Source organism: Cupressus sempervirens, chromosome 2 (genome assembly GCF_028749045.1).
Source record: "Cupressus sempervirens isolate cs-2001-9-10 chromosome 2, ASM2874904v1, whole genome shotgun sequence".
Classification (NCBI taxonomy): Eukaryota; Viridiplantae; Streptophyta; class Pinopsida; order Cupressales; family Cupressaceae; genus Cupressus; species Cupressus sempervirens.
In genome coordinates this window covers 634,869,529-634,892,904 of record NC_143119.1, presented here as the reverse complement: position 1 = coordinate 634,892,904, position 23,376 = coordinate 634,869,529, and positions in this window count along the sequence as shown.

Below are 23,376 nucleotides of genomic sequence, written 5' to 3'. Positions count from 1 at the left end.
ATATAATTATTAGCCAAAATAATAAAAAAATATATGATTAGTCAATCCTTATAGAAGGAGATCCTAAAACCTAAAATGTAAACCTTGAGAGGTAAAATGATATTTAATAATTAAAAATTAATTATTAAATGGGAATGCATATGCCTAAAGGGAGATCTTAAGAAGGGAGTAAAGGTAATTTAATAAAATGAAATGAAATTAATCCTTTACTTTAACCAAGTAATTACTTAGTTGATTGTTGAGAGGCTTAAAAGGTGGTTCCCCATTATTATCTTAGAAAAGAAAGGAGAGTTTTTTGTAGGAAGACAAGTTTTTGATGGGGTGGTTATTTCTACTAAAACTATTCACTCTATAGATGGTTAAAGGGAGTTATCTATTTTCTTTAACTTGGATATGGATAAGGCATATGATAGAGTTGAATGCAATTTCTTAAGAATATTCTTATTGTCTTTTCTTTAGCTTAGAGTGGGTGAGTTGGACTATGACTTGTGTCACTTCGGCTTCCTTCTCTATTCTTCCTAATGGTCAACCTTCCTAGTTATTTAGTGCCTCTAGGGGTATTTTTCAAGGTGATCCTCTTTCTCCTTATCTTTTTATTATGATGACTAAGGGCTTGGATATATTCATTAGATCTTAGGTGTCTCAAAAATTGATTCATGAGTGGCATTGGCATGATGAGTTTCCTACTTTTTCTCATCTATAATTTATTAATGACATTGTTCTTCTAGGAATTTCTCTAGAAATTTATTTGGCAATGCTAGGAAAAAAAATAAATCAATAGAAATCCTTTTTATATTTTTTTAACAATCCAAACCCATTATATGGAGAGGATTCATATTGGGTCACTCGCTCTGACATATCATGACATTATTATCATTTTTTCTAGGAAACTAAGGATATTCTAGCAAAATTTTCTTAATAAGTTTCAAGAGAACATAAATACTTGGACTCATAGATGGATTTCTACAATTTCCTAATTTACCCTTCTTCAATCATTATGCAGAATGTTCCTATTTATAGGAGCATGGTTACGACAACTCATGTTTACTTTCTTAAGGAATGTGATGATCTTTCTTAGAAATTCCTTCAAAGTGGAAATTTGCATAACTCTAAACGGAGTTCAATTAGTTGGGAGATTTTTTTTAGGTCTAAGAAGGAGGGTTGTCTTAGTCTACACTTTGATATATTGAGTGGTCAACCTTTGGTGACTAAGATTTATTGGTGGCTGTGCACTACAAAAAATCAACTTTTGGCCTGTATAATCACACATTAGTATTTTAGGGGTATTGATCCTCATTTTATTTCTTCAGTTCCCTTGTAAGGTTATGGCTCTATGGTGTGTCATACCCTTAAAAATGGTGCTCATTTAGTTAAGAGGGGCCTTTTGTGGGTATTCAAGGGAGGCTTCAAGGTTTTATTTTCATTTCATGCTTGGGATGGAAACCCTTCTATCTTTTCTATGTACCCTCATTGTCAAACTTTGTGTGACACTTTTCTTGTTGTAGGATGGGATAAGGTGGCTTCTTACAAGACTATTATCACTTTTGTCTTCTTGTTGGGTATAGATGAAAGAACTCTTTAGATTGGACACCTAGGGGCTTAGAGGACGAAGAAAAGGAGATTACTAAAATATTGACCTCTAGAGAGACTTTCTTGTTGTTGGGGTCATATGTTTTGGTTTGGGTTGGTACTTCATCTAGTAAATACTTTGTATCTATTTGGTACTAAGAGCTTACAAGAAAATTGTTTGGAGACATTGAGCTACCTTGGTGGAAGAATGTTTGGAATAATCTTTCATGACCAAAATATAATTTATTAATGTGAATGATGGTTCACAATTGGTGTCTTATGTGGGATAATATTTTTTAGCATAGATTTTAGAGCCTCTCAAATTGTGGGCTATGCAGTAGTGGAGAGGGGATTGTCTCCTATCTTTTATTCCATTGTTATATTTTGATTGAGATATGTCACCTTTGGTGGAATACTTGAGGTTGCCCCTATTGGCATAATTTGGGATTGTCTCCACTAAAGAACCTCCTCTCTAGGTTTCTTGTGTTGTTGTTTATTCATTTATTCTTTCACATTACTAGTTGGAGGGGAACATGTAGATCTTTTAGGATGTTTGAATTGAAGCCAAGAAGCTCTGGTGGAGGATTACCACAATTTAGCAAACATTAAACCTTGAAATAAAATGATTTAATATTTAAATTAAAAATATTTATGATTTCAATTATATTTATTAATAATGTAAGATTTTTTTAAATAAACATAATTTAAACATTGATTACTTTAGAGGCAATGTTCATATTACACATATGACCCATGGGGATTCATTTGGAAAAAAATTTCAAGTTTTCTAAGGGGAAAATTTCTTGACCATTGTGTTAAAGCCCTACAATAAAACTGAAGTTAATTTGGTTGTCCTTGGAGTTAGGGGTTCAACTCGTGATTCTATGATATTTGTCTTTCAGATTTATGATATGAGGAACTTCTTTTATGCACTAAGCTTATTCAAATGATAAACATTTATATATCATCTTTGAGCCCTCAAACTATTTTCTATTGATTTTCTCAAATCCCTAAATATTTGAGTGCATTTTTAAAATTATACCATAATAATAACTATCTTAGGTTTTGATTATCAAAACTAAAATTTTCTTCATTGCATCTTATTAAAGAAACTCATCTCTCTATACATAATTTTCTTGATTAAGAATATAAAAAGTTACGATTTTAATATCTCCTTGAATTTACTACTATTTCTAGTTGTTATTATTATTATTTTTTCTGTACATATTTTTTTGCATATGTAGTGCCTTGCTTGGAGATCCTTGGAACAAGGATAAATATAAGCCAAGATAATTATATATATTTTAAAACAAATATGGATGCATAAGACACAACATACAAGGATAAAAAAGATCACAACAAAAGACTAAACAAACATCCAAACACCAACATATCTCCAAACACCACTACTGACCAAATTTACCAACCAAGGAAGGACACAAACAATTTTGAATTCAAAACATTCAAAAATCAAAATGCAATTCCAAGGTATTCAAGAACACCATAGAGGGTAGCAAAAACACCTGCCAAAAACTTCCAGTCAAACTAAAAAGTGTCCACCGTCTGCCCAGACAAGTTTTTCCAAAGACATAAAAGATACTTTATTTCAATAATGTGTGATAATTTCTAGTATCATACAACCTTTCTAAAGAAGGTGTATGATACTTTTAGGGTTTGGGAAACACTTCTCCTAAAGCTGTGTGATACTTCATAAGTATCATATGACCTTTCTTCAATGGGTGTACAATACTTTCTAGTATTGTATGACATTTCTTCTTAAGACATGTGATGCTTTCTAGTATTGCACGATATTTCTTCTTTGGACATGCAACATTTTATAAGTGTCACCCAATGCTAGAACACGATCACTCAAAAAAAGAAAGAACTCTCCAACAAGAATTTAGAAAGGTACAAGAAGAGATAGAACCTCCACACTAGGGAGCACCAGATCCACATATTGAGGTATAGACACTCAAACACTAAATTGCAAGACAAAAACTGCATTTAACCATCTAACATAATAGTGAAGGGAAAGAACTAAAAGCTGTTGGAAATATAGGAGTAACTAAGAGGGGGGTGAATCAGATACCACTAAAATGAATCCTAGATCTCTTAGATGTCAACAATAAAATTAGACTAAAAACTAATTGCAGCTGTTACTCGGCAAACACATAGAAAATGTTGTAAGTTGGTAAATGCAGAGTGTGAATTACTTTTAATAGATCTTAAAACATTAATAGTAATTAATTTTCAAGTATGAGGGAAATAACATGAACACATGAGACATGAGGATTTAACATGGAAACCCAATATGGGAAAAACCACCAATGTAACTAGTTAGTTTTTCAATCTTCTAAAATGAGCCCTATTAGGAGCCAACCCAGTTAAAGGTTACGAAACACATTGTTAGGTGTGACCTTGTTAGAGAATTTAATCACCCTATTAGGATTAGACTTGCAGGAGGTCTTAAAATAATTCAATGGAATTGCCACCTTGTTAGAGTATTTACAGCTAGCTATTAAACCAACTCTGTTAAGAGATTTTAGATCACTAATGGTTAGAGAGTAACAATGAAATGACCTAATTGCAATGTAACTGAATTGCTGAATCCAAATCTCTATTTTGCTTAAACTTGATCCTTCCTAATTGAATATTACTTTTCTACTCCACAAGTATACCTGCTTATCCTTCAAGTTCACTCTTACTCTTTCCTTCTTCTTTCAATCAACACACTTGTACACACACTTGAAAATCACAACTTGACCTTATATTTATATCATCCAGATTGTCAAGTCAGCTCAATAAAAATTAGAATGACCACTAATCATTACCATAGTTGGCTAGAACCAATACTTAAAATAAATAAGCTTCTCATGCCAAAACAACAAAATCCTTTATTGGCTAACCCTTCTTGGTAAACACTAGCTCTGAGATGATTTCCTATGTTAACCAATAGAAGCTCGATTAATACTACAAACTTGAAAAATCCTTCGGTAACTGAGTGAACTCAATTAGCACTAACTCTATCAAACTTTCCTTTGTTAACCATGTGAACTCGATCAATACTATTTTTTGCCATAATTTCCTTCAATGCCCAAGTGATCTCGATAGACACTATCTTCACAAAGTAAACTTTAGGAATGCTTGGTAGACAAGGAAATTATCTTGTTAACCAAGTGATCTTAGTAGACACAATCTAGCAATTGATATGATATTTGTGTGACATCAAAGAAAACACACAATTAGACAATTGTATCCAACAATCTCCCTCTTTGGCATTGATGGCAACACAACATGTCATAACACAATAAAATTTGAGAACAAGACTTTCTCTAATAGAAAGTTTCTCCCTCTTAGATTTTTTCCCAAAAAATTTTCCTTCATGCAGTAACTCTCTATGTGAAGGAATTACATAACTTCTCCCTCTTGAAATGACAAAAACAAAAAACAAATTTTAGAAAAAGATGATAGTAATCTTCTCCATCTTTGACAACACATGCCAAAGACAACACATACCAAATTAGTATCAATGTACCTTGAGTACTGATTCATATGCAATATTCTCTTGACTATGCTACATCAATTGTTTGATCTTTAACTTGGTTCCTGTTGATTTATCACTAAAACTTCATTTAGTGAGCTCCAGATAGGGGAATGACCCATAACTTATCTCTTAGATATAGTAATGCATCCTTAGGTAATAGCTTCGTGAATATGTCTACAATCGATTCTTTTATATGGACATATTCCAATCTGATTTCTTTATCCTGCACCAATTCTCTAACAAAATGATATTTTATAGCAATGTGCTTAGTTTTGGAGTGCATCACTGGGTTCTTTGATATGTTAATTATGTTGGTGTTATCACAAAACATGACAATTGGTTCTTTGATCTCAACCTTCATGCCTTCCAACAATTGTTTAAACCAAGCAATGTTAGAACAATTTACTACTATTGCAACATATTATGCTTATACCATGGATTGGGATGTCTAGTTTTGCTTCTTGCTTTTCCAAGAGACCAATCTTTTACCAAGAAAGAATGCTCCACCACTTGTTCTTTTTTTGTAATCAAGATTTCTTGCCCAATCAGCATCAATGAATACCTTTAGGTCTAATTTTCCTCCAAGTTTGTACCATAAACCATAGTCTTTAGTGCCTTTCACAATATCTCAAGATTCTTTTGATTTCCATCATATGATTTTCTTTGGGTTTAGCAGAGAATCTTGCCACTACCCCAACTACTAAAGCAATATCAAGCCTTGTGTGAACTACATACTGTAATTTTTCAATCATTGATTTGTATAAGGTCATCTGATTTACTTCTTTAGAGTCATCATCTTTGGTAAGCTTGACCTAGTACACATGGGGGTACTAACTAATTTAGAATCTTCCAACTTCTTAAGTATTTCCTTGATATACTTAGATTGAGTAATGTAGATACCATTCTTGTTTTTCTGTATCTATAATCCAACAAAGAACTTTATCTCACCAAACATGGGCATTTCAAACTCTTTTTTCATTTATTCTAAAAATGCTTTGCATAGATCATCATTTCCTATAAATAGAGTGTCATCCATAAATATCTCTACCAACACAATCTTGTTATCTAGTCTTTCTTTGATATACAAACTACTGTTATCATTAGTTCTTTGAAATCTAATCTGTATAAGCTAGTTATGTAATCTTTCATACCATTCTCTAGGAGCTTGTTTTAGACCATACAGTGCTTTGTGTAATTTGTAGGCCATGTCCCTTTTGTCTGGATCAAAAAAACCTTTTGGTTGTTCAATGTAGACTTCTTCATCAAGAATACCATTTAGAAATTCAAATTTAACATCCATCTAATATAATTTGAATCCCTTGTGAGTTGCATATGCAAGTAGGGTCCTAATACCTTCTAATCTTGCAACAAGAGAAAAAGTCTCACCATAATCATTTCCTTCTTGAGAATAGCCTTTACATACTAATCTGGCTTTGTTTCTTGATACTTGTCCATCTTCATTCAGCTTATTTCTGAATACCCATTTTGTTCCGATCACATTTTTATCTTTAGGCCTAGGAACAAGGGTCCAAGTTTTGTTCTTCTCTATTTTTTCTATTTATGCATTCATAGTCTCAATCCAAAATTTATTTTCTAATGCATCTTTAACACTTCTAGGTTCAAAATTAGCAAGTAAACACATACCTTTCAATTTCCTTCTTGTCATAGTACCTTCTAATTTATCTTCAATAATCTAATGAAGTGGATGATGCCTTCTAAAATACTTGGCCAATATAGGTTCTTTGCCTTTTGAATGAATTGTATTGTCATCATTTTGAATCTCAACTTCTAGCTTGGGTCATTCAAACTTGATAGGCATTGGCTCGGTAGCCTCAAAATGTGACTCGGGTCCTTGTGACTTGGTTTGAACTTCTTGCAACTCGGTAGCTAAGGAAGACTTGGGAGGTGAAGTCTCTTTATTGTTAGATGTGTCTAGCAATGTATTAGGTTTGAAGTAAACAACTCTTTTGTAATCTTTTGGTCCTCTTTTTCTTTCTTCTTCAATCTTTTCTGCAAACTCATCAATTCTCACATGTGCACTTTCTATGATTTTATGAGTAGACAAATTCAAACATTTATATGCCTTACTTCTACAAGAATATCCTAAGAATATACCTTCATCACCTTTCACATCAAAATTTCCTTTTCTAAACTCTTTCAAGATATAAAATTTACTGCCAAATACTTTTAGGTAACTTACAATGGGTTTGTAGCCATACCATAATTCATAGGAAGTTTTATGTGAGTCCTTCTTCAAATGAACTTAGTTCAAATTAAAGTATGAATTGTAGTGCTGATGGATTCTTTCTAGTATTTGATAGCAACATTATTTTCAATCATTAGAGTCCTTACACAATCCATGATGGATCTATTTCTTCTTTCAGCTCTTCCATTTTGCTCAAGAGTACCAGGGGCTGATACTTGTCTTTTAATGCCTATTTCAAAGAAAAAGTTATTGAATTCATTGGAGATGAATTCACCACCTCTATCTGATCTTAAGCATTTTAATCCTTTTTCTTGTTTCTTTTTCTACTCTTGCTAGATACCACTTGAATTTCTCAAATGCTTCAGACTTTTCTCTAAGATACATAACAGTCATCATTTTAGAATAGTCATCAACAAAAAGAACAAATAATTTTTCTCCACTCTAATTTTCTATTCCAATGGGTCCATATAGGTCAGTATGCACAATTTCCAAGATATATTTAGATTGATAGTTTTTTCTCTTAAAACTAATCTTTCCCATTTTTCCAATCTAACAATTTTTGCATAAACCAACATCTAGTTTCTTTAAACTAGGGATACCTCTTACTTTTTAGGATTTTCGTATCTTGACCATATTATCAAATTTTACATGACATAGTCTTCTGTGCCATAACCAACTTTCTTCCATTTGAGCAATAAAACATGAGAAATCACCAAGATCAAGATCAAATAGGTTACCTCTTGTTTGTTTGCCTGATCCAATTAGAATTCCTTCGTCGTCCAATAGTCTTGCCTTGTCATGCATGAATTCTACTTTGAATCCAATGTTGATTAGTTATACTACACTTAGTAGGTTATGTTTAAGTCCTTCAAGCTAATAAGTATTGTCACATACAAGTTCATTGGTTAATGATATGCAACCTTTTCCTTTTATGCAACTAGGTTCATTGTTTCCAAACCTTACACTACCTCCATCATAGTGTTCAAAATGTTTCAATTTTGTTTTGTCTCCAGTCATATGATGTGAACATACACTATCTATGATCCATGTGTCATTTTTAATAACATGAGAGATAAGTGCCATCTTATCTTCTTCTTCTTCACCAGATTCTTCTTTCATAGCAATGTATACTATTTCATCCTCATTTTTATCAAAATCTTTAGCCATGAAACAAGTCTTCTTACGTTGGTCTTTGAAGGATTTGTGACTTTTGGATTCTTTCTTGCCTTTGTACTTGTGACTCTTCTTCTCATCCTTTCTTTCTCTATTTGGGCACCTGGCAACAATATGACCAACTTTTTCACATGAAAAGTAGATTAAAGGAATCTTACCTTTGTACTTTCCTCTTCCTCTATAATATTTTTTTGCAAGTAAAGCTTCAAAAATTTCAAGATCACTATCAGAACTTTCCTCTATTTCCTCTTCACTTTTTGACTGAATGTCCTTTATTTTCTTGCCTTTTTCTTTGAGTGAAAGTTGAGTTTCAAATGCAAACTCAACATTTTTGGAAGCTAGAACATAATTGTCAAATTTGTCTAGCTCAAAAGCTATCAATCTTTCTACCAAGGTATCCAAACTTAACTTATGATTTGGATCACACCTCTTTTCTTGAATAGTAGATACTCTAATTGTATAAATAGGAAGCAATATTCTGAGAACTTTACTTACAACAATTTCTTCTTTTATTTTTTCTCCAGAAGCTCTAATTGCACTAACACTAGCTTTGATTCTTTCCACATATTTGACAACATTTTCATCTTCTCTCATTCTCATTTGATCAAATTTTCCTCTAAGGCTTTCTGTGTTGGCTCTCCTTACATTTTCATCACCAACATAGATGTCCTTTAGCTTGTTCCACATGTTAAAACAAGTTTTACAGTCTTTGATCTCATCAAATTCATCACAATATTAATCATCCTGATCTTATGGTTATTTTTCTTAGAAAGATCTCCAACAAATAATGTACAAGTAGGAGTTTTGTATTCTTCATCAAGATATTGTTATCCTGAATCACTAATGGTGTCCAGATGGAGGCTCATAAGTCTTTGCCAAGATAAAAAGTTATCTTTGTTTATCTTTGGGATCTCTCTCTTGTAAGACATCTTGATCTTTACCTTAGGTCCTTGAAACCTTTCCTACAAGCACCAAATGCTCTAATACCAATTCCTAGAAATATAGGAGCAACTGAGAGCTGGGGGGTGGGGGTGGGGGTGAATCAATTACAACTAAAATAAATCCTAGATCCCTTAGATGTCAACAATAAAATTAGACTGAAAATTGATTGTAGCATTTACTCAATAAACACATAGAAAATGCTATAACTTGGTAAATGCAGAGTGTGAATTACTTTTAGCAAATCTTAAAACATTAACAAAAATTAATTTTCAAGTATGAGAGAAGTAACACGAACACATGAGACACAAGGATTTAACATGAAAACCCAATATGGGAAAAACCACCAATGTAACTAGTTACTATTTTTCACTCTTTTGAATTGAGCCCTATTAGGATCCAACTTAGTTAAAGGTTACAAAACACACTATTAGGTGTGACCTTGTTAGAGGATTTAATTAGCCTATTAAGAGTGGCCTTGTAGGAGGTCTTAAAAAAATTCAATGGAATTGCCACCTTGTTAGAGGACTTACAACTGGCCATTAAACCAACTCTGTTAAGAGATTTTAGATCACTACTACAATGGTTAGAGAGTAACAATGAAATGACCTAATTGTGATGTAATTGAATTGTTGAATGCAAATCTCTGTTCTTCTTAAACTTGATCCTTCCTAATTAAATATTACTTTTCTGCTCTACAAGTATTCCTGCTTATCCTTCAAGTTCACTTTTACTCTTTCATTATTCTTTCAATCAACACACTTGCACACACACACTTGAAAATCACAACTTGACCTTATATTTATATCATCTAGATTATCAAGTTGAATCAATACAAATTAGAATGACCACTAATCATTACCATAGTTGGCTAGAACCAATCCTTAAAATAATTAAGCTTCTCATGCCAAAACAACAAAATCTTTTATTGGCCAACGCTGCTTGTTAAACACTAGTTCTGAGATGATCTCCTATGTTAACCAATAGAAGCTCGGTTAACACTGTGAACTTGCAAAAATCCTTTGGTAATCGAGTGAACTCGGTTAGCACTAGCTCTATCCAAATTTTCTTTGTTAACCATGTGAACTCGGTTAATACTATTTTCTGCCATAATTTTCTTCAATGCCTGAGTGAGCTTGGTAGACACTATCTTTGTAGAGAAAACTTTAGGAACACTCAAAAGATAAGGAAAACTATCTTGTTAACCAAGTGAGCTTGGTAGATACTATCTGACAACTGATATGACATTTGTGTGACATCAAAGACAACACACAATTAGACAATTGTATCCAACAAAAGCAACATTGCAATGTACTGAAATAACAAGCTAAGTGTACAATTTTTGCTAGCCATAATAGCATCATGAAACATTGAAGGGCCTAGCCATCCCCTACATGTAACATCCTAAACTGCCAACTAGGTAGTTAGAGTTGTCTTATAAGAACATCACTACTAAAACATAATAACATCAAAAGAATAAGAAATCTAACATGTGAAACCAATAAGCAATAGATACTCCAACTATGTAGATAACATCATCTAATCATATGCTAAACATCAAAATAAGGGAATGTGTCAAATAAACTAACATCATCTAAACATGATATCCAAATATTTCAATGAAAGCATAAATCACAAAAAATCATACTCTGGAACCCAAAGTGCCAAGTGAAAACATCCAGCAATGATCACACTAGGACAATAGACCATCTCTATAGATAGGTCCCCAGTAATTGTATAGGTAGTTGCGCCTCACAACCACATAAAACCCATAGGTCCACTCCCACTGTGCTGATGGAAATAATGATCCAACTATGCAAACACACATAAAGAAAATGTCCATGGCTAACACTCATGCCAGACAGTAAAGATGACTAAAACCAAGATTATGAGACAATGCAAGTAATATAGGTCCTAGTTGGACACTTAACGGGAAACTATGTAGGGGCTCACTGCATGAAGAATCTCTTGGCATTGGAAAGCCCAAGCTCAGATCATGCAAACTCACTCCCCAATGGAAGGATCTCACACTCACATTTTATTATCTTAAGTTTTATTACCACCAAGTGTTTTATTTAATTATTACTTACTTAAAACTTTTGCATGCTAACACTTGAGAATGGTCATTGGGCTATGGAGAAAGAAGCCCCCTCTATGGAAATCTACCCTACCCTACCCATGCTCATCCAATGATGAGTGCCCATAGGAATGCATATTCCCAACCAAACCCTAAGTGATCATACTTCTAGAAAACCATGGAAGATTAGGCCTCACAAGTCACTCAACAAATATACGTACACATACTCATGTCTAGCACACCACCATAATAAAGATCATAAAAAAAGGACTCAATCAAAACACAAGCAAAATATCACTCAATTAAAAACAAGCTCGGGAGGATGAATGTGACATGCATCCCAATGCAACATAAAAGTGCAACAATGGTCTTATTGACATCCAAATGGATGATCTAGGTCCATGACCAACATCATGCCAAGAAAACCTAAGAAAATAGGGTGGCACACAAAGTGAGGTAAAAACTCCAAAATAGGAAAATTTTGAAATTAAAACCCATTTGTTCTTAAGGCATAAAAGCCACAAAATTCCAATAATACACAAGTTCAGATACCGTATGCAAAATCAACTAGTATAATGGTGTGAAACCTCAAACCCTCATCCCAAAAATTGGGAAAACATCTATACCTAACCAACTGAGTAGAACTAGAAAACAAAAATATAGGGGAACACTAGTTCTCAGCCTTCAAACAAACAACTACTAGATATGGAGCTAAAACATGAAAACAAGAGAGCCCTACCTGGCAATTGAAAGGGCTAAAATAGAGAACAACCATGTAAAATAAATAATCCATAGATACAACTGAAAATGGTGGCAAAGCAAGGTCTCCCTATGATGGATCCAATGAATTTTTCCTCATGAAGATCCCATGCTTGTAGCTCTCACAACAAACATAAAACCAATCCTTCAGAAAAAGCTCTTAGTTTTCCAAATTACAAAATTGAGAAGTGAGGAATTAAATTTGTTTTTCAATAATTATTCACTTTTTGAGTGAATAATCAATTAGGATAAATAGCCAGTTAGACCAGCTAGATATTGAATCAACCCAAATGAAAATAGGTTATTCCAAGTAATTGGAATTCATCTATGAAAAAACTGTCAGAAATTAAAAATCAAATAAATAAATTCTAGAAACTCAAAATAATAGAAATGTCCTTAACAACTTTTGTGACAATGCAAATCTCTAAATGCACAAACACTTTCATAGGTCTATTCACATAATGAAAATGAGTTTGGATTTAACAAATCACTAGAGGGTTTAATTTAAATATTTTAAAAGATACGTCAACCATACAAGGACAACATTGTTAAAATGAATAGCTAAATCACTAACTCCATGTGCCACTACCAGGATACAAATCCTGCACATTAAAACACATGATCAAGTTTAATTGCATATAATATCATAGTCAAAGAAATAAATACATTAAATACCTAATTTAACCATTTACTCAATTATACTGATATAATCCATTTACGTCACTCACATTCATATAAAACATAATGAAGCAAGAATGAAGTAAATATCCATAGCATAAAATCCATCACATAACATAATCAGAGATATGTCAAAATACTAGATAACTAGATATCATCATAGACCTACTGTCATCTCAAAATGATATCAACATGCAACTATGATAAACTGAACAACATAGCAGTATAACATCTATGATATTGAAATCAAAGTATAGCATCTAACTTTTAGGTCATCTCAAATGAAACATAACAAGAGTATCAAGTATCTCTCAAATCAAAATATAACAAGGTTCAGACTACAAGCATGAGAGACACTACAACATATGTAATTGGAGGATGCACACAATCCTATTTCATTTTCATGGTTATTTTCTTAGTATTACTTTACAAAATAAGGCATATTTAGAAGCAAGATATTTTTAAAAATAATTACAAATTTCTTGGCTCATTTTTAAGATAGAGGGTTCCTTTGGATAGGTGATTTAATGAATTACTTGATTAATTTTCTTTAGAGATACTATTTATTTTATTTATTCACTTATTAAGTATCCTAATTAATCTAGAAAAAAAAACCATGATGAAAATTGAGCATAATATAATGTGGTAGAAAAATGATGGGAAATTATTTCAATATTGACAAAGTAATTGAAATCAAAATAAATTAAGATTTTATGATTAATGACTAAGTCATTTTTAGAACAATGTGCCAAACTTCAATATTCATGCTATAATGGGATGTTTCATATATGACACGTGAGATATATACCTCATTAATGAAATAATCCATGTTTTTCCTTTTATTTTATTTTATGAAGCCTCTATATTGTCACACTAGGTTTGTCCTCAAAACTCCCCAAATACACCAACCTAAACCCTTCAAATTTTTCCCATTCTGATGCAGGCGCATCTCATTACTAAATCATTTCAAAGGTCCAAGATTCTCCATATATTTTAAATGGTCAATTTTAATAATTTAGGATTATGTCTTAGTGGATAGAATTAGGTGTTTTATTAAATAAATGTTATAGTTTTAGTCGGATATGTTAGAGAGTTAGAGGAAAGGGTTAATGATGTTAGTGTCGGTTTTAGAAAGGATAAAATTAGTAATAGAAATGCCATGTGGTCAATAATTAAAAGAATCTCATTAGAAAGTTGGTGGCAATTTTAGGAGTGTTCATAATGACAAAAAAATGGCTATGGAATAAAAGAAACTGTTTCATATTCCTTCTATTTGGAGGAAAGTCAGTTTTCTTTAAAAAGCCAGTTTGATATGTAAGAAGAATATCCATGATTGTTGCATGGTATTGATGGTAAAGCATCTTTCAGATTCCTATTCTTAGCAGTTACAAGAATACCCATGATTGCTGCATGGTATTGATGGTAAAGCATCTTTCAGATTTCTATTCTTAGCAGTTACAAGAATACCCATGATTGCTGCATGGTATTGATGGTAAAGCATCTTTCAGATTCCTATTCTTAGCAGTTACAAGAATATCCATGATTGCTGCATGGTATTGATGGTAAAATGTCTTTCAGATTCCTATTCTTAGATGGAAAAGAAAACATTTTTATTACTACTAGACAGCAAGGCTAGTTAGACTTTGGTTATTAAAAAAAAAGCCAATCTTTTATGTAAAAAATGATTTGAACTTGGGGAGGAATGGGAAGTTTTATGTCTCCTTTGGTTTCCTGCATTTTTTTTTCAAGATTATGGTTCTACTGTTATGCTTCATATATTTCTCATGGAAATCAATTTAGGGAATAACAATTGCAGAAAAAATGTACTCTGATGCAGGGTCAATATCTCAAGTCTGAACTGTTGGATTTCTCTCAAATTTTTACAGGTTGTTTGAAACCTAGTTACACAAAATATCAATGGTTGGATTTAGTAAATCATTTCTGGTTCAAAAGTTATTCATGTCTGAGTGCGGGTCTATCCGAAGGCAACAAGAAGATATTTTGGGGGATTTTATTTTCAAAGTTTTGTTTAGTGAATCTGATTTTAGTGTGTGATCCTGAAGGTTGTAGATGCCCCTTGAAGCAACTCAGTTGAGTGACTGATTCCTCCTGAGTTTTCCAAGGTGTGGCTCTGCATCACATTCAAGTTCTTCATAAGTACCAAATACCCTACATATACTAAAATAGGAAAATATATATATTCAAATCCCTTTAACCATTTGGCTTCAATGAACCTTAAAAGACATTATTAGGTAGGGATCCCATGAGGGGGGGCTACGGATCTATTTTTTAGGTATAGAAGGTCCCATAAGAAACTTTTTGAGAGGCTACTAGATTAATTAGAATCTTTTCCTTCATAACAGGAGCCCCACTTTTTTGGGAAGTGAATGAAAATGGGGTGGGGTTGGAAATAGCCCTACTAGCTTAGGGAAAATTCTAGCCATTTATCAAATTCTAACACTTTAAAACTAAAAAATTCTTTATCATAAAATAAATTTTAGAAAGCTTTTCCTTATATTTGAGAGTTGAAACTTTAAAGTGAAACAAATTACAAAATCTGTAGAACCACTCAGCTTACAAATTTCCTAAAAAATCTTAGTGGATGCAGCTCTATTTTTAAGGAAGCTGACATCCATGGGACCCCAGCCTTAGTTCATGCTAACTTACAGAATAAATAAAAAATAATAATAAGTATTTTTAATTTTCTTTTGAAGTCATATATATAATAAAATGAAAAAAGATATTTATTTAGACTGATATTAGCTATGATGGAAAATATAAATGACAAAATTATTTTTTTATAATCAAAATTAAATAAAATCTAAACACTAAATGTCTCCAAAATGTGAGAACCTTGTGGAGCTTCTTGCAGGGCACCACCAAAGTCATTCTTGAATTTTTTATTCTAATGAAGTGGCAAGAACATACCACATAAATGATTAAATGATCATTTTTCATGCAATAGAGAGCTCTAGACTAAAACATAGGTCACGAAAAATTACTTCAAAATTATTTATCTGCCTTTGTAAGAACTCTCTATCTCTCCTCAACTCATTTATAACATTTAATGTCTTAATAAATAGATGTTTACTTTGTCAAATTTATCATAATTCTAGTGAACATATCCATTTCAAATCCATGGAGTCCAAAAAACTTGTCTTACAATAGACACAATTAGAGCTATATATTATTGTAAAGTATTAGGAAGTTGGAGGACATCATTCAGTTTTCTCAACTGCTTTTTGTTTACTACTCTAATTGCCTCTCCCTCTGTTCATTCTACTTGGATTTATCAAAATTATTCAAATTTCAATCTTGCCCTAAATTTTAGTAAATGAAAGCATGAATTGTGCAGGTTCAATGCATTAGGTAGTAAGAATTTCCTCCCTAATTTGGATACACTTAGCTGCACACAGTTGTATCACACTCACCACTCCTATCTTTTTCTAATATATAAATACAAGCTCAAATCTAGCACTTAAAGTTTAAAGAGGGCCTAGCACATTCTCTTAATTTTAGGGTTTCTTCATGTATCATTCATTTGAAAAATTTCAATAAGAAAAAGGCTTATTTAGAGACCCCATTGGGATATTTTTCTATTGCATTTATTTTCAAATCTATGATCTATAAAGCTCCTCCCAATTCATAATTTGTAACTATGTGATAATTTGGTTGCAATAATATGAGGTATTTGACCTCTTCTTGGATAAGATGATGCTCTCCTAACTTCAAAACATTGCAACTCTCATCCTGATGTTCTAAAATTTCTACTATGCAAAGATTGTAAATCATACTTTTTATGTAGTAGTTCCAAGGAAATTTTGAATGAGAAAAATCACCAAATAATTTGAAGAATATTTTCTCAAAGATACCACAAACCTAAAAAAGATTAACATAAAAAGTTAGGTCAATAGGAATTTTACAAAATATGCAAAAGACTTAATGGACACAAAATTCAACTACATCATAGATTATGAAATCTATAATTAACATCATTCTTACATCTCTACAGAATTATTAAATCATAAATGATTGGATATATTCATGTCTATCATTTTCTCTTAATATCTTTGGTGCAACTTACTTAGGCTTGGGTTCTTTTCTACCTAAATTTGAATTTGAATTTTGTACCATTTTGCACTTATATTTAGATAATGTGGTTTTATCCTTTGTTAACCAAATGCCATTTTGTCCTATATAGAAATCAACTTCTTGGTGAGTAGTTTGTGAATGCAATTATTGACTTAAACAATGAAAAAGGTTGATTGAATTTCTTTTTTTCCTATGAATTTTAAAGTTATTACATGTTTTAAAATTTTTTCATTGATTATGTACTTGAGATCCCATATTAATCTTGTTTACTAGTTGCCTCATTGGATTTAATATCAAAGAATGTGTGACCGTTGCTTCAATGGTAATTTTTTGTCTAGTCCCCAATACATTTTTTCCTTTATTTACTTTTTTTTGTACAAGATCTTTGATTATCTTCTAGTATGTAACATAATTTTTAAGATAAGCATGTCTATCAGGCACCATGCCACATCAATAGTTTCAATTTTTTGATCTAATAACAATGCGTTACAAAGGGTTGTCCATTGGACAACCTATATTGATTACCCCTACCCAAAAGCCATATTTTTTATTGGGCTCTTATTTAATACTTGAATGATTAGGATGCTTGTTGGATTTGGAGCTTTATGTTGCATTAGAAACCAATTTCCTGGGGCTAATGAGGGGCAATTTTGGATTATTGTTTTATTTATTTTTAGCTATCCCATGACTATACTCTAAACCTACAGAGCAATAACCTATCTATTTAATCATTTATTGTGGCAAAAAATCATAAGTTGTTCTAAAATTATGCCATAAAATAAGGGGAACATCTTATGGAAGTCAAGGCATATTGGAAAAATATAGTTTGTTTTCACTTTTTAACAATATTATCTTTGAAGTGACAAACCAATCTAATTTTGGTGGCAATGAAAAGCCAAGAATGTGTCATTCATTTTGACAAGAAGTTGAATATGATGCTACAAGTTATGCATATTTCTCTAGCTAGTACTATGCTTTGGCATGGTAGGCTTTCTTTAATGGTACACAGTATTGTGAAGTGGGATAAAATAAAATTATGAAACTAATATTCATTGATTAGCTTTGGCTGCATAGGGTTATATAGAAGTATGATACACATTGCACTAAATTTTTACTAGCAACATTATGATTCCTATACTAGATTTTAATTTTGTGAAGCTTAGTTGTGAAATAGTAATCCACAAGAAGAGGATAACATTGTCTTGGGGATTCTTGTTTTCTAAGTAACTTCTATTGAAGGAGTATTCCTTGTTGTTAAGTGTTACTATTGTAATTGAACCAATTTTATAAACAAAGCTACTTCTATAAATTAGAAGTGTCTTTCTTGCTGATGTATAGTGTTTCTACATTGGTTGAGTCATTTGATATAAGGGATATATTTTTATAACTTTTTTGTTGTAGCCTTTTTCTCATATGGATTTCATATCCATTCAATTACTTGTGTGGGCATTTAGCTGGATGGGATTGCAACATTATTACTTTAGTAAGTTAGCCCCTAATTTGAAACTTTTTTGTCAGTGGTCTATTTTTCCAATCTTGACAAATCCTTCAGAAACAAATTCTACCCCCTTCTCCACCATTTATGAACTTTTCTAAATTTAATCTTGATCGATAATGTTTTTGAAAATCTATTGGGTGCTTAGGAATCTATCGACCCTTCCCAAAATTTAGGGATATCAATAATACTACTCTAAGAAAAATCTATAGAAACTTTTAAGTAGATGCACATAACTCTTATTCAAAGAAGATTTAAGTAATATGTCTGATCTCAAGCCCACATATAAACATCTATTTCTGAAATAATCTAGAATAATAGCTTGTTTTCACAATAATTTTATGATCTCTTTTTGGTTTGTATGTACAAATTGAATAGAAACCATAGCTTAAGTAAGATTTAGTTTGAATTACAAAAGGTTCCTTGAAAGTCCTCTAGAATTCCTTAGTACAAAAAAAAACCTTGATAAACATGTACAGTCAAAGTCACCTTCATCAAGACTTAGTCCTTATAATTAACTTCCAATTGCCAGACTAAATTTTCTACAATTTATTGAATTGGCAGTGGGCTCTCTAGAAAATAACTAGTTAGATATGGGATTACTTATTAATATCATAATTTGAATTTCAATAATTGAAGCCTTTTTATAAGAATATATTGCATCTATGAGATTGTCAATATCCCATCATTTTGTATTTTTTAAGTGAAGGTCTAAAATAAAGTATTGAATACATACCTCTCTAATTATTTGGATAAAAAATTGCACAATACTATAACATAGAGTATCATACTAGTGAATTCCTTGGAGTTCTATTTTTATATTACAAATAAGATAAGCTCAAGAGTTATGGTGCCATTATGAAATACAAATGATGACCCAACAATCATACCAGAAGAATTGGCCATTTAAAAATGTCTTTGAGATATGATGTCCAGAGGTGAATGAGTCACTCTTTTGTCTCCCTTAGGGGATGGATTAAAAGTTATAATTGAATTCCCTCCATGGGACTTATACCTCCACTAAATGGACCTCTGTCACCAATAGGAACCTCCATTTCTATATCATTCTCATCATTCTGATTGGTTGCTCCTTTCCCATAAAGATATCTATCCAAACCCTTCCCTATAGAAACAAACTATGTTCCCTATTAATTTAATAATCTACTACAATATGTCAAATTTCATAAAATGCTCTAAAGTTTATATACCCTCTCCTTTTCCTTCTTGTGGACACACCTTCAGAAACTTACAAAAAAAATTTTTATGCCTGCATACTAGAAAATTCTTAAATGGATTATAGTATTGTCTTTCAAATAAGTTTCTTAAATATAAGAAAATAATTATGTGATGCCAAATTAGTACACCAATAAACTTAACATGGTGTCAAATATTGATCATAGATTTTTTGCAATAATTTTCTACACCCAATCAAAAAACATGTTGATGTGGGATCATATTTGAGCATGTATACTCAAAAGCTAAGTTACTAGTTTGAGTTCAAGGATAGGTACATCTATGCAAGCCTGGTATATGGGTAAATGAGTACATTATTTTTTTAAGGGGTTTGGGTAAGTGGGTGTAGGTGTGCAAGCCTAGTACATGGGTAAATGTACACATTTTTAAGGGGTTTGGGTACGTATGGCTACGTGTATGTATGAATATAAATATATATGTGTATTATGTATAAAAAAAAAAGAGAAATATATTGAATTGTAAAACTAAATCATTTCATAGTATGATACTTGTTCATTGATCAATGTCAAATGCCAAAGATAAATATTGAATGCCAATTGATAGATGAAAAATATTTGAATAAGCCACATCATGTACTGACATTACCCAAAGCCACTCATGTAATGGCTATATACTTGAACCTATTTTAGGGCCTATAGGTATGAACCTAGTGACTTAGCTCAGAACTAGATTCATCAATGTAGGAGGCTGGACAATTAAATTGTTATACAAATTTGAGAGTAATTTAGTATTTTATCCACATAGGATTTTGTTATCAATGTAAAATTCCAAAGATAAATATTAAATTCCAATTGATGGTTGAAAAATATTTGAATAAGCAGCATCAAGTACCCATGTACCCATAGCTATGCCCATATTATGTATGTACATAACCCTAGTTCAAGGCCTATGGATACAAACCTAGTAACTTAGCTCAAAACCAGATTATTAAAGTAAGAGGCCTCACAATTGAATTTTTGTATAAATTTGAGAGTGATTTAGGATTATCGACATAGGATTTTGTGAGGTACAAAATTAGAGTGCTCCAATATAGGTCCCTCTACCCTAGTTGAAAATAAATCAACAAATGAACAAAGATAGAATCTTAAAATCTCAAAGCTTTCTCAGTGAAGATAACCAAAAACTCCAGCTATATAATTGTATATGCATCCACTAGTTGCATACGAGGCATTCCATTTTTAATGTCTAATTGAAGTTTTACAAACATTAAAATTCAATATTTATTAAATGACAAATGTTATATCTATCATTTACCAAAGCATATGGACATCATTAATCCATTATGAACACAAATAGTGAATAGTACAAAAATGTTATGACACTCTAGTGATGTCAGATATTATAGAATAATAAAATAAGCATGGTAAAGGACATATCTAAGCACACAAATCCTCAACATCCTTTTCAGCTTTGAATGTGTCATCTCTGTGCAAGACCAACTGAATCATATACCACGATTTCACTAGTAGGAAATAGAAAGTTGACAAGCATGACATAGAATTGCAAAACAATGGACATTAATTGGGATTTTTGGGGGTTATAAATTGTTTAGAGAATATTTTACATTGTTATATATTGTTAAAACAATATAGACATTGATTTATGATGAGCTAGTATCGATCAGCTTTATCAAATGATATAATACATAACACAATTAGAATGCACATTCTGTTCAGGGCACCAAAAACCAGCCATGGATCTAATAGAGGCCCAACAAATTGGGTTTGATCTCACCAAATTCTCTTCATTGAAATGCAAAACAACAAAAATAAGTTGGTATTTTTTTCCATTTCATAATTCCATGTAATAAACCATCGTTATGATTGAAGTGAGTTGTAGTTGAAAAAATATATTTTATTCTAATATATCAAACTATTAAAAAAAGCACTATATTTTAAACTATATCTAAGATCAGAGGTCAAAGCAGTGTGATATAGAATATATTTTTATGTACTTTAATGTATGGTTTGTTAAGTCCACAAAAAAGGTCATGGATCAAATAGGAACATGTAGAGTTAGCTAGTAAACCATCTTTGTTAAAATGCAAAATGATAAAGGTACGCAGGAATATATTTTTATTACACAATTTTGTGGACTAATTTTTTATTATGGTTTAATAGAGTTGTAGATAAATTCTAGAAAATAATAAAATTTGGTAGGGAAGTATGTTAATTTTATGTTCTTGAAGAGGTTAGATAAAAATCATATATAATGCTATATCAGTACATTTTCTTTTCTAACATTCTTTTCCAAAATAGACTTGTGATTGTGAATTAATTTTATTATACATCTCCCTGACATCACTAGTACAACATAAAAAATTAACAAGAATCTCTTACACTATATTTCCCTATCTATTTTTATCTCATGGAGATAGATGGATCATAATCAGATACCAAAGTGGAGGATAGTTATGAATGGAGACACAAACAATAAGAGAGTGGAAGGGAGAGAAATAGAAAGAGGAGAGGAGGAAGATAAGAAGAGAGAATGATAAAATATATGAGCTGATTAGTGGATAGTAGATAGATAGATGGATATATAGATAGATAAAGAAATAGATAGAGTTTATCAAATTAAAATACTAGAACTAGAAGTTAGATACAAGCAAGTTGCAAAAGAAAAAGAGATGTAAGATGAGATACAGATAGTGAGGGATAAAGAAGTGTTTAAATGTGTTTGAATAGGAAATATCTAAGAAGAAAATAGGGAATTAGACATGGAGAGTTTATGAAAAACTATTCATAAATATCATAAAATATATAAAGACTATCAACTTAACCCTTCCACCCTTGAAAGGTACAAGTGCTAGTATATTATATCTAGGAATAATTAATAATTTGTCAAGCTCCCTTTTCAAAACAATGGAAAGTTACTAACACATCATACTTAGTACCAATTAAAGATAGTATAACCATCCTAGAATAGGTTTTAATAGAAAATATTTGAAAAACTAGTTCATCTTTAAAAGTTGTCTATTGTCCAAGCTTAATCAAGTCATACAGTCTATGGGATCGCCTTTTCTCTAGGACCAATGCAATCAATGAATATCTCTGTAGCTGAGCTTTGAACTAATTTTCCTAATGAGTGTGGTTTGAAGTTTGAGACTCGAGTTTTACTTGCTAAAAAAAATGTCAATTAATGGGGTTTCAAGTTTCAACATATTTTTTAGCTTTTGTACTACATTAGATGAAATATTCACCTCTTTCTATTTTTTAAAATTTGATTAATGTTTTTAGTCCCTACCCATACACATGGAACTAATATTTTTCACTTCTCTTATCTTAATTTTTTTTTAAAAATAGTCAAAGTTCTAAAGTTTAAAAGCGTTTTATTTAAAAATATTATTCTCACTAATTCCTTTTTTCTATTGACCAAATCCATTTTAGCAAGGGGTTTTGAATTTAGAAAATAATAGAAATTCTAATCTCGAAGGTTCCAACTACTTCCTACAATTGTATGGAAGCTTCCACTACTTTTTGTTGTTGTTGTAATATTCTAAGAAGCCTCAAAAGTTTTGTTTGCCCTAATTAATGATAATTCTCTTTCTGGAAGGTGGATTTCATGGAGATTGATGGTTGCCTTAGGAA